The sequence below is a fragment of the Salmo salar genome, chromosome 07, assembly GCF_965601325.2.
Source record: "Salmo salar chromosome 07, fSalSal1, whole genome shotgun sequence".
Lineage (NCBI taxonomy): Eukaryota > Metazoa > Chordata > Actinopteri > Salmoniformes > Salmonidae > Salmo > Salmo salar.
In genome coordinates, this window is record NC_138297.1 from 29,862,275 (window position 1) to 29,882,766 (window position 20,492).

The following is a 20,492-nucleotide window of genomic DNA, read 5'->3' on the forward strand; positions in this document are numbered from 1 at the left end:
ATTTCACTGGCTGTTGAATAGTGTGCGTCCCACTTTTCCCAGAGAGGTTAAGGAACAGGTTACAGCTGGTAGGGATCTGCTCTGACTCCAGTACACCTGTCTCCGCACACACAATCACACACACACACAGAGATGGGGAGAGAGGGAGAGGGAGATAGTACTGGGGGAGTGGTGGCAGTTCAAGGAGACACGGGATAAGCAGTAGAGGGCTAACCTCCCACAAACCCCAGAGAGGTTTTAAATAGAGGGGTACATTTGCTATCCCTTCTCTCCATCTCTCTTTCTCCTCTAATTCTCCGACCCACTGCCATCCAACCACAAAATGTAAATGTAATATAGTAGGCCCACAAGTTACCATCATTGAATATACAACTGCATCAGAGTGGAGAGAAAATGATATACAAATTGGGCTTGTTTTTACTGTGACAAAGAAACATTTTCCCTCAGTTTAGAGAATTCAATGTCATCTACCTCGCGCTCCTGGCTGGCGAGGTGCCACGACTCTGATGCTCGCGATTCCGATGCCACACTGGATGTTACATCGGAGGAAACAAGAGAAAAAGAGTTGGAGGACAATAACGTGTCAGGGGGTGTGGCAGTGATGGATAGCATCGGAATCAGGAGGGACGGAGGGATGGAAAAGGAGGTAGGATTTGCAAACCGGATAGCGCGGTGACATCATCTTGGAAAAATGTGTGTGCGCGAGTGTCTGCAAAACAACGGTATCAGACAGCGCGTGTGACCGGGAAAGACAACCGAGATAGAGAGAGAGAGAGAGAGAGAGAGAGAGAGTAAAGAAAAGGCGTTTCCATCAACGAACCGGCAAAACTGTGTATCCAGACAACCGGACGGACGGATAGAACTTGCCTGGAACAAAAATAAAGCACTTATCCACACTAGCCAATAGAATTTCGCCATAACAATTGCTTTTGTACTCGCTTTTATATGTTTATAAAATAAAATCCATCACTAGACGGCGTCCCAGAGCTGACAACATCCTAAACCAACTAGGCTACATTCTGGATAGAGGAGCTGACTGAAGAAGTCGATTTTGCAGCGAGATTGTGCGTCAATCGAATACAAATCATATTTTGATAACTGGTAGAGAAGTGAACAAACACTATCTTACCCACAGAACAGGGCATCTCTCTTCGCGGACTCATAGCCTACACAAAGCCCGGGGTAAGCCAACACATTTTTTAAATATTCTGGCTTCACTCACTATTTGTATGGGAGGTTATAATGTTGGTGTGTCATTGTATGCGAGTGTGTTTTTCTGTTTTTGCTTTTTGGATTTGTCGTTATTCAATGATATAATAATGATTGTGCGCTACTACTTGATTTATCATTATTTTGGAACCATCATCATTGAATTCCGTTACATGATTAACCATAAACCCTACTTCCATAACATGTATACTTTTGTTTTTCAAAACACTTGATATGACTTTCGTTTGGGTTGTCTATTGTCTTGGATGATAACCCACTTCCCAACAAGTGAACGCTCCCGGCAATTATTTTTTGTTTGAATGATGGGACGTTGCCCAGGAAGAGAACCCGGTTTGAATGAACTGCTTAACCCATGAATTTGCATTATAGGCGAATGTCTTATCCTTCAAGGACCATTTCATTTACTCGATGTATTGATTAATCGTTATGATGATATTGTGTAAACTGTCACTTCTGCTTTCTCACTATTGCTGTGTAGCCTAGTCTAGGCTAATCCCGTTCGTTTTTTTTTACATTGACATCCCTAACCACTTTATCTGGAACGTTCTGTGGTGTTCAATATCGGAGAGTGGTTCAACAATATCTTAATAATCGATGCTGTTAAACAACCTGTGACCTAGCTAATGTGTTGGTGTTTTGTCGTGCCTCCTCATGACTGTGATTAATGGAAATGAGGAAGATGTTGAGCACATATCATCCTTAATCCCGACCGCTGCGCGAGCCCAGCATCACCATGCACGAATGTGTGCATGAATGAGCAATTGGGGGAATGCGAACGACCATATAGACTGCTTGCTGAAGACAACTGTTAGGCTATACTGTAATGAATAAGGTTGATGATTGAGACAACAATGGTGTTATTAGTGACAGTACTATAATGAAATAATAATACTAATGGTAATAATTAATATTGCTATTATTGTTGGTTAATTACTAATGCATTACTAATATATTGTCATCAAAAATACTGTTTTTAGTCTATTTCCTTGTCATTTATGTCAGTGATTTGGTGTACAATAAACCTTGCACTACTAGGCTACAGAGCTGGAGCTGTATCAAGCGTCTCAGAGGAGGATCTGATCTAAAATCAGTTTAGCCTTTTAAACAGTGTAAACAGTGTTAGGCACAGGGTGACAGCTGCCATTGCATGCATTTCCTGTCACTGCCTTTTCTCTCACAAGTTACATTCCAAATATACCAAGGACCACTTCCACAAGTCTCCTGATCTACACAATGGTTGTGTAAACTTTTTTAAACAACCAAACCCGTAACAAAATATTGGTTGTATGTCAGTCGATGTATTAAATGCGTTGTACATCTGTTGTACAAACTGAGTGTGTACTAGTCCAACAATAGTCAGAGGAGTTGGCTAAAAAAAACACAGATTCGGCACCAGACTATATTTATGTTGTTTCAAGTCATTCTGTAGGAAGATATAACGACTACAACTGTCACGCTAAGAAAGCTACTCTGCTTTGTGCTATTAGAAAAGGACCAGTTGTTTTTGTGCTGACGGTTTTTAAATAGTTTGTCTTCCCGAAAACCCCTTTGTGTTGACTCAGAGACTGGCGAAACACTCGACCGCATACATTCCCACAGACACAGACAGGACGTAGCCAAGGGGAAGCACATTTCTGCTGTGCTGAACAGTTTTGTCCGCCGAGCAAAAAAAAAAAAATCGATATATCAAATGGGAGAGCCATTCCGGCCCAGCAGAGAGAGAGAGAGAGAGAGAGAGGATCATTAAACCAAAAAGCAAGCTCTCTCAATGTCCTCTACCACCACGTCCAAGACACACACTCCGCTGTTCTCTTGACTCACTTATCAGAGCAGAAGTTTCTTTACTGTGACCATTGAGCATTTTCTGACTGAGTCAATTGTGGAATCAGGAATGTCTCGCTCTGTACCTGAAGGAAAGGAAACTATTACATGAAATGCTTTGTCATGTTACGATGTAAGATATGTCATTTAAGCAGTGTTTCTGTATTGAGGTCTGCAGTCTCAGCACATATTTTGGAAACGACAGTAAGGGAGTCGGGATGTGCTTGTGAAAATCTCCGGAATATTTACACGTTCTTCTCACTCAGTTCCAGATGTAGAGGAAACTATGTCTTCAAGGGTGGGTGCTGTGTTACATCATTGAGCTGTCGGTGGTGTGTTGTGTTGAAGTTGAACCCTGGAGATAACTTTGGAATTTTGGAATTGGAACTCCTCCCAAAAATCTTTCAAACCACCATGGTTCTGGAACATTATGTAATTCTGGAACAGATATGGAATTTTGATTCAGTCACACACGAATGCACACAAACGTGCACACACACACACACACACACACACACACACACACACACACACACACACACACACACAGATCCTCCCCCCTCTCTCTCTCTCTCTCTCTCTCGCTCTCTCTTTCACAAGGTCAACCATCCACTGTCTGGCAGTCCAATGGTGTGGTGGAGAGAAGGGCTTAAGCCTCACCCGGCTCTAAGCTGGGTCGGCACAAAAACCTGATTAACCCATCCCAACAGTTGCTATGCTGCAGTGCTTCCATGCAGTCAGCACCCTGGTAAAAAGTAGTGGACTATACATTATAGGAAATAGGGTGCCATTTGGGACACAACCCATATGTAGGCTACACTATTCCTGGTTTGTTATGGATTATGGAATCTTCCTGGAATCGTGTGCGCACACACACACACACACACACACACACACACACACACACACACACACACACACACACAGCAGCCCCCCCCATCCCCCCTCCTATATATAATCCACTCTCTGCTTCCAGATGAAAAGTCTCAATAGCCGTGATTTGATTTGATATGAGTTGATTCGATTGGACTGCTGTGGTTGGAGAAGGGTGATTGAGTGCACAGATGGAGGTATTGTGTGTGGGTGTGTGTGTGTGTGTGATATCGTTGTGTGCCACAGAAAGGGGCACCTCTAACTCTTCATCTTTGTTTCTCTCTTTCTCTTTCTCTGTCTCACTCTTTACTGTAGATGCTAGCATGTCTATATGTCTGCCTGTCTCTCTGTTTGTCTGCCTCTCTTTCTGTCTGCCTGTCTCCCTCTCTCTCTCTCACCATCTCTGTCTATCTCTATCATGTTTGTCTGTCTGTCCTCCCTATCAATTTGTCCTTCTACCCACCACATTTTTGGTGGATTCCTCATACAGATGTAAGATCTTCATTTGATCACTCTTTTGTTACAGAGAATGTTCCTGCACAGCAGCAAATGCAAACTTGTAGTGTATTCAAAGGTTAGAAAGGCTTTTAAAGTTTGTAATTTCCACTTTAAAATGTCAGACTTGATTTGCCAAACGAAAAAATGTATCAACCCCTACAACATTTTCCATTAATTATAATCCACATAATAATTCACATTTCCTGTTGCTGCAGGATTATTTTCCTGCTGTAGAATACTGGCTCAAATTAAGATCCTACATCTGTACCTTCAGTCTGATCAGTCCAGCTGTGTGTGTGTTGGTTTTCTCTGCCTCTCTTCCTGCCTGTATGTTTTGGATATGGTGGCCTGTGTGTGTCATACAGTACCAGCAGTCAATTGTTCTGTATCTTACTACGCACACAGAGCTCATGCATACACATACGCGCATGCATGCGCACGCACACACACATCATTGTAAAGTTTATCTTCAGGGGGTCTGGTCTGTGTGTGTGTGTGTGTGTGTGTGTGTGTGTGTGTGTGTGTGTGTGTGGTGTGTGTGTGTGTGTGTGTGTGTGTGTGTGTGTGTGTGTGTGTGTGTGTGTGTGTGTGTGTGTGTGTGTGTGTGTGTGTGTGTGTGATAGAGAGATAGAGACAGAAAGGGAAATAGAGAATTCAACTAGAGGAATTAGCAATACAAAATGGTGACATATGGACTACCCATTTTAAAACACTCTACAACAATGTTCAAATTGATGGAAACGCAGAACAATGCAAAATTCATGAGAAGTTGAATGGATTTGAAAAAGCTATAAAGGACAATCAATATCCTTTGGACTCCCCAATTACTGACCAGGAGCTCTATAAGAAACTTCAGGCCCTCAAATTTAAAAAAGCATGCGGACCTGATGGCATCCTAAATGAGATGTGCAAAATTTCAATTGGCTATATTAAAACTGTTTAATTTGATCCTGAGTGTAGGTTATTTCCCAGACATCTGGAATCAAGGACTCATAACCCCGATCTTTAAGAATGGAGATTTTACCCCAACTACAGAGGCATTTGTGTGAGCAGTAACCTGGGGAAAGTTTTCTGTAGTATTATAAATGTAAGAGTTCTAAACTTCCTTAATAAGCACAATGTCTTTAGTAAAAGCCAAATTGGATTTATACCAAACATTGCATGACCAATCATATTTACACCCTAGACACCCTGATAGATTAACATGTCCACCAAAAGAATACCAAAATGTACCCTTGCTTAATCGACTTCCAAAAAGCATTTGATTCTATTTGGAATACAGGACTGTTCTACAAAGTTATTGAAAGTGGTATAGTGTGTAAACCATATGACATAATTAAATCAACTGGCAATATGTGCAGCATCAAAATTGGCTGAATTACTGAATTCTTTAACCAGGAGCGGGGCCTTCGTCAGGGTTGCAACCTGAGCCCTGCACTCTTCAATAATTACATCAACTAATAGGCCACTATTCTAGAAAAATCCTCAGCCCCTGGTGTTAGTCTCCACAATTCAGAGGTTAAATGCCTGCTCTTCGCAGATGACCTGTGCCTGCTGTCGCCCATAGCACATGGCCTGCTAGAGTAGTACTACCAGACCTGGGCCCTGGCAGTAAAACCCCAAAAAGACAAAAACGATGATTTTCCAGAGAAGGTCCAGATCTTAGGGAATTAGATTAAAGTTCTCAATTGGTACAAAATATATAGATTACTGCACACACTACAATTACTTAGGTTTAAAAATAAGCTCAACTGGACACCTAAATGAGGCACTGAATTAACTGAGAGAGAAAGCACGCAGGGCATTCTATGCCATTAAAAAACAAATTCAAATTGCAAAACCAATTAAAAATTGGCTAAAACTATTTGAATGTGTCATTGAACCAATTGCACTTTCTGGCAGCGATGTGTGGGGTCCCACTTGCAAAACAAGATTTCACCCACCCACTGGGACAAACACCCCATTGAAACCCTGTTCTGTAAGATTCTCCCACATGTCCAGAGGAAAACTACAAACAATGCATGCAGGGCAAAATTAGGCCAATATCCACCAATAATAACAACTCAAAAAAGAGCAAATAAGTTTTGGAAACATCTAAAATATAGTGAACCCCTTTCATATCACTATCAAGCCCTGCAAAGTCAAGAGCTGAGCAAAGAAAATAGTCCCCTCATCCAGCTCAGCTGGTCCTGGGGATGACTTCACAAACCTGTTCGACTAACACACTAAAGCCTCAGGACCAGAACATCCAATCAATCAGAAAAACCAAATTACAACACAGTCAAAATGAAACTACATTACTTATTGGGAAACACAAGCACAAGCATAAAGCAAAATGCAGTGCTATCTGGCCCTAAATCGACAGTACACCGTGGCAAATTATTTCACCATGGTTACTAATCAAAACCTTGACACGGTACAGTGAGCACAGCCTTACCATTGAGAAGGGTAGACACAGGAAAAACCTGGCTCCCTGTAGAGGAAAGGCTGTGCAACCACTGCACCACAGCAGAACCCGAGACGGAGCTGCATTTCCTGACAAAATGTCAAAAATATAGAACAATTAGAGTGTCACTTCCCCAAATTTGAAACCCTTTTTCAAAGTTTCAAAGAACTCTCTGATGAGAATAGACTACCCATCCTGTTGGGGGAGGACGCAGAGAGCTGTGGGTTGGCATCGCATGACATTGCTGCCTGCCATAAAATGAGGGACATTGTTATGCCATTGTTAAATTAAATTAATTGTTATGCCATTGTTAAATTAATGGTTATTTTGACCCTTGATTATTGTTGTTACTGTTGTCCCATTGACAATATTGATTATTATTTTAATTTTGTTAATATTGTAAATCTCCAAAGTAAGCTTTGGCAATATGTACATTGTTACGTCATGCCAATAAAGCAAATATAATTTAATTGAATTTAAAGAGAGAGAGAAAGTCTGCATCTCTAGGCAGGGAGTCTGGTCTGTGCCTGTACTCTGCCTCTTCATCTGCTGTTGAGATGATCAAGTGGAATAGAGAGGGTAGAGAGAGGGAGTGAGACAGTGCGACAGAGAAACAGAGAGAGAGGGAGAGATAGAGTGAGTGTGAGCGAGAGCGAGAGAGAGAGAGAACGAGAGAGAGCGTGAGTTTGCCCATGCCAACCACTGTGTAACCAAGGAGCCAGTGTGTGTGCTGTCAGCAAGCATCAGTGTAAAAAGATGGAAAGAAAGAGAGGTGGATGGATGGATGGAAGTGGGTGTATGTTACCATGGCACTGTGGATATCTCTAAACCTGGGTGCTGTTAAGAGATTTGTATTCCCCATAAGAGCACAAATCCCAAAGTCTTTTGTTTTCAATCCTTTCTGGCCCTTGTCTTTCTCACCGTTCTTTTTGCTCAGTAAGACATGAATCTAGCCATCCATCCAGCAATTTGGGTCTTGGCCAGGCAGGCATTAAGGGTTGCACAGACACACAAGCTTCACATTTGATCAGTTTCCCTTCTATCAAGCTAAGGTGAAAGACTTCCATTACTTCGTGGCTTGTTGTGAAGCTCAGTGCCAGATAACGATGTTAACTTGATTCCCCCGGCTTTGACATACACTATAACACAATAAAAAGACAGGCAGAGACACGCTCAGTAGGTGCGTGTGTGCTCGCATGCGTTCGTGCATGCATGTGTGTCCATACGCACGTCCGTGTGTGTGTGTCAGTGTGTGCACGCATGCGGGTTTGACCTTGTGCTGTGCTGTTGCTTATGTAATCCACATGAAGATACCTAATCAAATCAAATGTTATTGGTCGCATACACCTATTTCGCAGATGTTATTCCAGGTGTAGCGAAACGCTTGTGTTCCTAGCTCCAACAGTGCAGTAATATCTAACAATACACAACTAGGGCTGTGGCGGTCACGAAATTTCATCAGCCGGTGATTGTCAAGCAAATAACTGTCAGAGTCACGGTAATTGGCCGTTGATTAACATAAACACATTTAGCATCTCCTGGCATCCACACATAGCCTACAAGACACTGATGCTGACCTTTGGCACATCTACATTTAAAAAAGATTCATAAATCCATGTAATATAGCCTACACCTTCACAATAAATCCATAATTCATTAAAGACAGGTCAAAAGATGCGTGATATGAAGAAAATGTAGTCTATTTCAGAAGAACAGAATTGCTTACCTAACATAAGTTGTCCTTATGTTAGGTCCTGATCTGGCTATGCCAAATGGCTGTGGGCTACACTAGTTCATTTAGCAGACAATATTTGCTTAGAATTGCGTGGCATTATTTTATAGTATGAAGAATACAATTGAACAAAGCTGAATAAAATCTCCAAACGATTTGAGGGAGTGCACACATGCGGCTATTCTGTGTTGAGAAGTTAACAAAGAAATAGGTATTCCTAGAGCTATTAATGTAACTCTAGTTGTTCTACAAACGTTGGGCTGTATGTTTAGATTTTAAATACATTGTAAGGCGGCATGATGCGACTCTAATGATGATTTGAAAACTTCGCTTAAAAGGCATGAGCTCTGCTTTGTTTTTTTGCACAGGCTGTACACACTACATCAGTCACTCATTCACAATTTGACAAGCACTTGATAATGCTTAGAATTTCACGGCGACATCCCCTTTGTGTGGCCGTAATGCACCCTAAAAAAATCCATGCCTTTTGCAGCCAGGGGCCGTTGTGCCCATCTCCCTGAGTGCTGCACACTCCATCACGTGATCGGGTCTTTCTCACAGGCTACAAGTGAAGACAGACACACCGGGACGCACCTGCGAGTGCCCTTATCCAATTCCAAGGTACATTTTCAAGATATTGGAAGAACTGTCCACATTTACTTTTCGTCAGCCAACAAGATGAGAAGCCCTAATGAACAGCAAAAGCACTAGTCTATGTCAAGCTACTATCCCCCATAGTACAAAGGTCGACCTATTCTATTCTGTGCAAGAAATTAAATATTCCAAACATAGTCTGAGACAATTGTGGAATGCGATAGATCCCAAATGAATTCAACCACTAGCATCAAAACAGTTTTTACGCAATGTGGCTGACGCAACAGATCAGAACATTTTGCTTAAAATGTTGATAAACTATTAAGTTATTTCTTTACATTATAAGCGCAGCAATGCACACATGGTATAGTAGGCTATAAGCGCAAATGTTCCATTAGTGGAAAACACCATGATCAAAACTGACTGCAAATGCAATTATGCATGTAATGCTTTTATTATAAAGGTGCATTTTTATGGTGAAAATGATCTTCCCCAAACTTGAAACTCAGGCTCTACACCCCTTGTAAAGCGGATTTACGTGCTTAATTTTAAGAAGTTATTTGCCAGTTTAGTTGCGATACAAATCTTATTAAAACATAGAGGCCTATGGGCTAGGCTACATGAGGTGTGCGAATATGATTCAAAAAAGTTGCGCAAAAAAAGGCCATTCACAAGTGGTAATATATAATTCACAAGTGATAGGCTAATATTGCCAGCCATCAGACTATTCTTGATTTAATCTTGTCTTTACATACACTAAATAATATATGTGTGAAATTTGTTTTAATTTAGAATGGACCATTATCATACACCTGTATCAAAACAGGGGCAGCGGGAAAAAATACATGTCATCTATGCACTTAAATAGCGAATGGAGGACGCTTTTTCCCGTGGTTTATTTTCATGCCAGCCAGGTAGACTATGCTCCTGTTGTAAATATAAGCAATGTGCTTAATATTAGGAAAGTTGAGGAATAAATATAGAGGCAACAACTCTGTTTTCTCGCTCAGTTGCATAGCCTATTGAAATGTTGAGCAACATGAGCTCATGGGCTCTCATGAAGTGTTTGATTAGATTTTCAAATTCAAATTCATATATATAAAATTATGTGATGGGATTTATAGACAATATGGAGAGTATGGATAGAATATGTAGTATATCTGAAGAATAGGATATGTACAGTAATAGTTCAATAGCATGGGCTTGACTAGAGTACAGTATATAGATATGAAGTGGGTAAAACAGTATGTAAACATTATTTAAAGTGACCAGTGTTCCATGACTATGTACATAGGGCAGCAGCCTCTAAGTTGCATGCTAGAGTAACCGGGTGGTAGCTGTCTTGTGACAGTGACTTAAGTTCAGGGCAGGGTACTGGGTGGGGGCCGTCTAGTGGTGACTATTTAACGGTCTGATGGCCGTTCCCAGCTTTGATGCACCTCGGTCCCAGCTTTGATGCACCTCTACTGACCTCGCCTTCTGGATGGTAGCGGGGTGAACAGGCCATGGCTCGGCTGGGTGAGGTCCTTGAAGATTGTCTTGGCCTTCCTGTGACACCAGATGCTGTAGATGTCCTGGGGGGCAGGCAGCGTGCCCCCGGTGATGTGTTGGGCAGACCAACACCAACCTTTGGAGAGCCCTGCGGTCGTGGACGGTGCAGTTGCCGTACCAGGCGGTGATACAGCCCGATAGGATGCTCTCAATGGTGCATCTGTAAAAGTTTGTGAGGGTCTTATGGGCCAAGCCATATTTCTTCAGCCTCCTGAGGTTGAAGAGGCGCTGTTGCGCCTTCTTCACCACACTGTCTGTGTGGGTGGACCATTTCAGATTGTCAGTGCTGTGTAGGCCGAGGAACTTGAAGCTTTTCACCTTCTCCACTGCGGCCCCGTGGATGTGGATGGGGCCGTGATCCTTCAGCTGTCTCCTGAAGTCCACGATCAGCCCTTTTGTGTTGTTGATGTTGAAGGAGAGGTTATTTTCCTGGCACCACTCCACCAGGGCCCTCATCTCATCCCTGTAGGCTGTCTCGTCGTTGTTGGTAATCAGGCCTACCACTGTTGTGTCGTCTCTTTCCTTATCCTATAGGTACTGCATTTGCTGTGCAGGAAAATTTGCAGCACCAAATGAGTGATCAAATTAAGATCCTACATCTGAGGCACTTTCTCAGACACGTTACATTGTGTTGACTGTGTGTTATGTCATGTGTTTGCACAAGTGTTTTTATTCTGCAAAGCCAGTTAATAATATTGGTTAGTAAAACACATGTGCAGAAGGATTAGTGTATATACCACGAGCTCAGTCCCTGTCAGCTTATCAACAGCTGCTGTTTGTCTGTTACACTGGAAATACACACACACACACGCGCGCACACACACATACACACACACACAGAGAGAGAGACATACACACACACACAGTCTACTTCCCATTGAATGTGGGCCAAACTCCTGATTATAGTCACCCTGTTCAGCTCTGCTGTCTGAAAATAGCCCAGCGGCAGGATGGGAGGAAAATGGCCGACGTTTTGTATTGGGGATTTATTTGGCTAATTAAATAAATCAGAGGGAGGACAGGACAGGAAAGGACACCGGCTTTGACTTTGACATTGAAAAGTAATACTATTATCTCCTGTTTGTTTTGACAAGAATAACAAAAGCCTCCTACTTTAAGTCCCGTAGAGATGAAAACACTGGAAAAAGAGAGGGAAGGACACTGCAGGAGTGCTGTACAGAAACCCAGCCTAAAACCCCAAACAGCAAGTAATGCAGGTGTAGAAGCACGGTGGCTAGGAAAAACTCCCTAGAAAGGCCAAAACCTAGGAAGAAACCTAGAGAGGAACCAGGCTATGAGGGGTGGCCAGTCCTCTTCTGACTGTGCCGGGTGGAGATTATAACAGAACATGGCCAAGATGTTCAAATGTTCATAATAATAATCACAGTAGTTGTCGAGGGTGCAACAAGTCAGCACCTCAACAGTAAATGTCAGTTGGCTTTTCATAGCCGATCATTGAGAATATCTCTACCGCTCCTGCTGTCTCTAGAGAGTTGAAAACAGCAGGTCTGGGACAGGTAGCACATCCGTTATCCATTCATGCTTTTTTATATCTTCTATTTATATCTGTAAATCAACCAATGAAGTCAAGCCAGGATTGCAGACACCTGTGTGTGTGTGTGTGTGTGTGTGTGTGTGTGTGTGTGTGTGTGTGTGTGTGTGTGTGTGTGTGTGTGTGTGTGTGTGTGTGTGTGTGTGTGTGTGTGTGTGTGTGTGTGTGTGTGTGTGTGTGTGTGTGTGTGTGTCCTTTCAAGCTATATAAACTAGTGACTAGTGTTTGTCGTTATACCCTAATGAAGACAGTTTGGCTGTTGAAACGTTGGTTATAAAATGATTGTGTCTGAGCTCCTAGAGTGTGCTGTTCTCCTTTTTGTTACGGGGCGAGTCGGCAGCTACAGCCAGGAGTGTTACTTTGCTTTACTTTTCTTGCAGAGGGGAAGGAGGGAAGAAAGGAGGGATAGGGGAAGGAGGGAGGGAGAGGGAAAGGAGTGCATCTTTTCAGAAGAGGAGGGGAAGGAGGGAAGAAGGGAAAGGAGGAGTGTGTCTGAGTCATCTACAGTTACAGACATCCTCGGAAAAGAGAGGGAGAGACCAAAGGAGAGGAGAGCAGTAGGCTTGGGCGGTATACCGTACATACCATATATCGGGGTATTTGGAAAATACCGTCAATACCGTTGGAACTATTTCTTTGAAGATTTTCAGTAAAATCAAATATTTGTCCCTACTTTTTAAGTTATTACCTGCAGTCAACTTGTGTAATACGTTAGGATATAAAGCAGATTGCGTTTTTCATTTCACCTGTCAGTTTATTTTACGTTATGAAGCTTACCGTAGTTCCCCAGAACAGTTGAGCCAGTCACATGATTGTTTGTAAGTAGCACAGTGGGAGAAAGCGGGAGCTGGTGAGTCCACAGCATTCTATATCTATCGGCAAGTCTCTGTTGTGCGGCGCACATTAGGTGATGAAGTAACACTTGTATGCAATTCACTACTAAATGCCATCAGATATCTTATAATAGCTTTCTGCCAGACGTCATGGAGCTCTGGATGAGTTGTCTGTACAGCTGCCATTTTTTCCCTCTGCTTCCTACTAGCGTTTTTTCTTCTTCTCACATCGGCTCCGTGTACACATGGTGCTCTTCCTTCAGAAAAGCATGCATCACATCTTTGTTCATTTGCATAATTTCTCTCGTTCACTTTCGCTTGTAAATGTCCACGCTCACCAACAATGACATTCGTTAGCTACTAGCTATGCTTGTATAACTTTACGAGCTGGATTTTCCTGTCTTTGCAATTAGTTTATGTTTATTTTCGCTGGTTAGAATTTAGGTAATGGTGATTTTGCTATTAGTTTGTGCTAAATTTGTTTGTGTTCTGGTAATAGAGGCCCAATGGGCTTTTCTTGCGGTTTAATCGCCCCCTTGTGTGCTATGCCGGTAATACCGTAAATCCTGGGATATGGGAAATTACGGTATGACGATATGACAATCTGGATACTGCCCAAGCCTAGAGAGGAGGAAGTTATCATTCAAGTCATGGCAGTCACTCTTATCCATTGGCTTAAAGGGGATAGTGTCACTCAGATCTGATGATGTCAATGTGGGGAAAGATAGGTGACCTCACCTTATCTTCCCTTCTTTGTGGTATATATTTATACTATAATAGCTGTATTTGAGCCACTGACCACCCCTCCCGTGACCTTCTAGTTCATCTACATCTATATTGTAATAGCTCAAACCCACACTTAGCGTTTCAGTCTGTGTGTATATAAGCAGTATGTTGCAGAGATAAACAATCAAATAGAGAATTACTTCACTCTCAAGCAGCATCACTGTGTGATTCTACACTTTACAGCATGATTCACAGGAGTGTGTGTGTGTGTGTGTGTGTGTGTGTGTGTGTGTGTGTGTGTGTGTGTGTGTGTGTGTGTGTGTGTGTGTGTGTGTGTGTGTGTGTGTGTGTGTGTGTGTGTGTGTGTGTGTGTGTGTTTGTGTGTGTGTGTGTTTGTGTGTGTGCTTGCCTGTGTACACTTCGCTATTTTCCATTAGCGGAATCTTCAGCAGTGAGGAGGAGGAGGAAGCAATATGATTCAGAGAAAATTAAACTCAGTCAATCATCCAATCCTCATCTTCCTGTGTGTGTGTGTGAACTGGCTTCCTGGAGCAAGATTGGAGGACATTACCAGAGGACATTACCAGTGGCAATTTTCCTATTAACCTCTCTCTCACACTATTCAACAGCCAGTGAAAAATCAGAGCGCCAAATTCAAAACAACAAAATGTCATAATTCAAAGTTCTCAAACACACGACTATTTTACACCATTTTAAAGATACACTTCTCCTTAATGTAACCACATTGTCCGATTTCAAAAAGGCTTTACGCGAAAGCATAAAGTTAGATTTGTCACGGGCGTCGTAGTGATTTGACCAAAATGAAGCGGGGATGTGAATGCTCATTTTCTTCTAAATTAAATAAATGAACACTGAACAAAAAGAACGACAAAAACAGTCCTGTCAAGCACACAGCTAAACAAGAAACAACTACCCACAAAACCCATAGAAAAACACCCCCACTAAATAGGACCTTCAATTAGAGGCAACGAGGAACAGCTGCCTCCAATTGAAGGTCAAAACAATAAACTAAACATAGAAATAGAATAACTAGAAAATAATCAAATCAAATTTATTTATATAGCCCTTCGTACATCAGCTGATATCTCAAAGTGCTGTACAGAAACCCAGCCTAAAACCCCAAACAGCAAGCAATGCATGTGAAAGAAGCACGGTGGCTAGGAAAAACTCCCTAGGAAAAACTCCCTAGAAAGGCCAAAACCTAGAGAGGAACCAGGCTATGAGGGGTGGCCAGTCCTCTTCTGGCTGTGCCAGGTGGATATTATAAAAGAACATGGTCAAAATGTTAAAATGTTCATAAATGACCAGCATGGTCAAATAATAATAATCATAGTAGTTGTCGAGGGTGCAACAAGCACGTCCGGTGAACAGGTCAGGGTTCCATAGCCGCAGGCAGAACAGTTGAAACTGGAGCAGCAGCATGGCCAGGTGGACTGGGGACAGCAAGGAGTCATCATGCCAGGTAGTCCTGAGGCATGGTCCTAGGGCTCACTCAGGTCCTCCAAGAGAAAGAAAGAAAGAGAGAAAGAGAGAATTAGAGAGAGCATATTTAAATTCACACAGGACACCGGATAAGACAAGAGAAATACTCCAGATGTAACAGACTGACCCTAGCCCCCCGACACATAAACTACTGCAGCATAAATACTGGAGGCTGAGACAGGAGGGATCAGAAGACACTGTGGCCCCATCCGATGATACCCCCGGACAGGGCCAAACAGGCAGGATATAACCCCACCCACTTTGCCAAAGCACAGCCCCCACACCACTAGAGGGATGTCTCCAACCACCAACTTACCGTCCTAAGACAAGGCCGAGTATAGCCCACAAAGATCTCTGCCATGGCACAACCCAAGGGGGGGGGGGGGGGGGGGCCAACCCAGACAGGAAGACCACGTCAGTGACTCAACCCACTCAAGTGACGCACCCCTCCCATGGACGGCATGGAAGAACACCAGTAAGCCAGTGACTCAGCCCCTGTAATAGGGTACATAGAAATACAAAACATAGAACAGTACCCAAAAACCCAGACAACACAAAACAAACACACCCCTGCCACGTCCTGACCAAACTACAATAACAAATAACCCCTTATACTGGTCAGGACGTGACAAGATTATGTTAGGACAGGGACAACACAAGAAAAACCACACAGCCATTTTCCAAGCAGGAGAGGGGTCACAAAAAACAGAAATTCAGCTAAAATTAAGCACTAACCTTTGACGATCTTCATCAGATGACACTCCTAGGACTCAATGTTAGACAATACATGTATGTTTTGTTCGATAAAGTTCATATTTATATCCAAAAACAGCATTTTACATTGGCGCATGATGTTCAGAAAATATTTTGCCTCCAATACTGTCGGTGAATCAGCACAACAATTTACAAAAATACTCATCATAAACGTTGATAAAATATTAAACTGTTATTCAAAGAATTATAGATAAACATCTCCTTTATGCAACCGCTGTGACAGATTTCAAAAAAGCTTCACGGGGAAAGCACACTTTGCAATAATCTGAGTACGGCACTCAGAAAAATACACCAGGCAATACAGATACCCGCCATTTTGGAGTCATCTAAAATCATAAATAGCATTATAAATATTCACTTACCTTTGATGATCTTCATCAGAAGGCACTTCCAGGAATTCCAGGTCCACAATAAATGTTGTTTTGTTCGATAAAGTCCATAATTTATGTCCAAATACTTCCTTGTTGTTAGCGCGTTCAGTAAGCTACTCCAAATGTAGGAAGCGCGCCCAAAATTTCACGACGAAAAGTCAATAAAGGTTCTATTTACGTTCCTTGAAACATGTCAAACGTTGTATAGCATCAATCTTTAGGGCCTTTTTAACATAAAACTTCAATAATATTCCAACCGGATGATTCCAATGTCTTGAAAAACGTTACGGAACACAGCTACTTCATCACGTGAATGCGCGCTACAAAACTCATGTCATTTTCTGAGTCACCAATTTCCCGGCCTTCTTGTTCGCTCTCTGTTCACTGCAAAAGCCTGAAACTAGGTTCTAAAGACTGTTGACATCTAGTGGAAGCCTTAGGAAGTGCAAAATGAGTCACTGTGTGTTAGATAGGCAATGACTTGAAAAGACTACAAGCATCAGATTTCCCACTTCCTGGTTGGATTTTTCTCAGGTTTTTGCCTGCCATATGAGTTTTGTTATACTCACAGACATCATTGAAACAGTTTTAGAAACTTCAGAGTGTTTTCTATCCAAATCTACTAATAATATGCATATTCTAGTTTCTGGGCCCGAGTAGTAGGCAGTTTAATTTGGGTGCGTTTTTCATCCGGCCATGAAAATACTGCCCCCTACCCAAGAGAGGTTAAGGGGCACTTGGTCTAGCGAAGATACAGCGCCCTATGGGGTGTGAATGTAACAGTAATGGCCATGTTGTACACTCTCACGCTAAACCAACCAATGGAGAGAAGTAAAGGGATACTTCAGGATTTTGGCAATGAATCACTTTATCTACTTCCCCAGAGTCAGATGAACTCGTGGATAAAATGTTTGTCTCTGCATGCAGTTTGAAGGAAGTTGCTAACTAGCATTAGCGCAATTGCTAAGTAGCGTTAGCGCAGTGACTCAAAGTCTATGGTAACTGCAAGCATTGGCTTGCAAAACTACCTATAACTTCCATCATACTGGATGCAGATGCATAAAAATGGCATCCGTGAGTTCATCCGACTCTGGGGAAGTAGATAAAGGGCTTCAATACCAAAATCCTAAAGTATCCCTTTAATATGTTTTGGCATGGGATACATCTTTTGGACAAAATTGTAGCATGTTACAAACGGTACCTCATATGATGCAAGAGCTAGCGCAACCATTCGACCTGGACAGGGTCAACACACACACACAGCATTTTTCTACTCTAAGTGTTCTTCATTTTTTTCATTAAACGTTTGTGCTTAACTGTGTGAGTGGATTTGTGCAACTGTTTGCATATTGCAGTGTGTGTATTTGAATGTGTAGGAGGCTGCAATATTGGTTGTGTGTTAGGCTGTTGACAGCAGTGTGAATGTTATGGTGTTGTTTTTCACCCTGTGAGAGGTTGTCAGCCAAGCTATAGCACTCTTTCTTCCTTTCTATCGCTCTCTCTCTCTCTCTCTCTCTCTCTCTCTCTCTCTCTCTCTCTCAATTCAATTTCCCCCTCTCTGTCTACATGCCTCCCTCGCTCTCCCTTTCTCTCTTTCTCGCCCTCTCTCCTCTACCCCTCCTCTCGCCAAACCTCTCTCTATCTCTTTCTCCCTCTCTCTCTCTCTCTCTCTCTCTCTCTCTCTCTCTCTCTCTCTCTCTCTCTCAATTCAATTTAAGGGCTTTATTGGCATGGGAAATATTATTAACATTGCCAAAGCAAGTGAAGTAGATGATAAACAAAAGTGAAATAAACAATACAAACATTGTTTGTAATGTTTACAAATACAGTAAACATTACAATAAAAAAAACATGAGCTGGCGCACACCCAGAAAAATAATTTTGTGTGGAGGTGCTGACTAACGGCGAATAAACTATAAACAATAGAAAATAAAGAGAGTCACACACTCCATATATCAACTCCCAGTCGTTTATTGGGTAAATCACCAATGTTTCGGCATCACTGTGCCTTCCTCAGGGTAATGTCATGAATACTTGAACCAGGTTATGTGGACACACAGTGCAATTAGTGCAACCAATGACAATAGTGAGGGGTGTGTCATAATGATTAAGTTAATTAGAATGAATTGAGTGAAACTGTTAAAAAAAAAATAGTTTATGGCATATTAAATATACTAGGCTATTGTTATCAAATGGAAACGTAATTTAATATTGTACATAATATTAGCGTCAACATACATTATTGTTTAATTCAATATCACCTATTTAATTGTTTCCTATTTCATATTTGTGACATGTAATCTTTTAGTTCAACCCTAATGCATAATAAGCATCATCAATAGGGTGAACATAATAGCTGTACGCTAATAAGCTGTAGAAAGAATATATACATTTATAAGACTTAAAAAAGTTCATAAAAGAGAGAATTGTACATAAGAAGGGCCTGAGATCAAAGTGAATATTCAGACCACTAGGGGGTCAATGTTTTTAGATCGGATATCCAGTAAGCCTCCCTTTGTAGTAGTAGGATCTCGATGTTACCTCCTCTCCTTGGTAGAGCAACATGCTCAATGCCTGTGTATTTGAGGGAGGAGATTGGATAGTTAGCTTCAACAAAGTGAGCTGCTACTGGATAGTCAATGTTCTTACACCTGATTGAGTTGCGGTGTTTAGCTATGCGTTGTTTTAATTGTCTTTTCGTTTGTCCTACGTAGGCTTTTCCACATGAACAGGTGATGAGAGAGATTACTCCCTTGGTCTTGCATGAGATGATACCCTAACAGGGATTGTTCGACCTGTACGTGGGTGTCTGAAGTAGGATGTTTTTATAGTGCTATTGCGCTATGCGCATGAGCCACATTTGTAGTTCCCATTTGGAAAGGGAAAGGGAAAGGGGGATACCTAGTCAATTGTACAACTGAATGCATTCAACTGAAACGTCTCTTCCGCATTTAACCCAATGGGTGTCAAGAGTGTCTAAGTGTAAAAGACGGTTGCGTTGTTTTTCTTTGGTTGAGTTTTAAGTAATTCCTCTCTTGATTTTTTTTATATTTACATCATTGCAGCATCAAGAGTTTTGTCCTTGTAGCCTCTCATTTTGAATTGATCTGTCATTTTTTTAGCATTGCGGTCAAAATCTGTCTGGTGGCCACAGATTCGTTTAACCCTGCATAACTGGCTGTATGTTAGTCCATTGTTGAGGGGAAGGGGATGCATACTATCCACACTTAGCAAGGTATTGCGGTCTGTGGGCTTTGTGTATAAATCTGTGTGTAATGCATCATTCTCTTTGATCATCCATGAATCCAGGTAGTTTATTTTTCTCTCATCAGTCTGCATGGTGAGTTTGAGTTATTCAGAGCTCTCGTTTAGTAGAGTGGTATTCATTTAGTTCCTGCTGACTTCCTTCCCAGAGCACAAAGACATCATCTATGTATCTCTTCCATAGGAGGATTTTAGAAAGTAGGGGTTGTGTCTCTGTTTTGTAAAGGAGTGCTTCCTAAAATTGTCCTACATACAGGTTTGCATAGTTGAGGGAAAGTAAACGTTACACCCACAAAAGTTCCAAAAGAATAAAGACATTTCAAATGTCATATTATGTTGAAATAGTTAAAGTACAAAAGGGAAAATAAATAAACATAAATATGGGTTGTATTTACAATGGTGTTTGTTCTTCACTCGTTTCCCTTTTCTTGTGGCAAAAGGTCACAAATCTTGCTGCGGATATGGAATTGTTTTCGAATTCTTTGTGGGTCTGTGTAATCTGAGGGAAATATGTGTCTCTAATATGGTCATACATTTGGCAGGAGCTCAGTTTCCACCTCATTTTGTGGGCATTGTACACATAGCCTGTTTGCCTATGGCAGCCTTCCTCAATAGCAAGGCTATGCTCACTGAGTCTGTACAGTCAAAGCTTTCCTTAAGTTTGGGTCAGTCACAGTGGTAAGGTATTCTGCCACTGTGTACTCTCTGTTTAGGGCAAAATAGC

The 20,492-nt window shown here is 41.8% G+C and overlaps 1 protein-coding gene across 1 annotated transcript in view; it reads left to right on the plus strand.

The window, feature by feature from the left end:
* The first annotated feature begins 1,016 nt into the window (after positions 1 to 1,016).
* Positions 1,017 to 20,492, plus strand: part of pea15 (proliferation and apoptosis adaptor protein 15) — a 62,992-nt gene continuing 43,516 nt past the window's right edge. Inside the window, 1 exon segment of the mRNA NM_001146575.2 lies at positions 1,017 to 1,182. The gene's annotated coding sequence lies outside the window, so the exon portion shown is untranslated.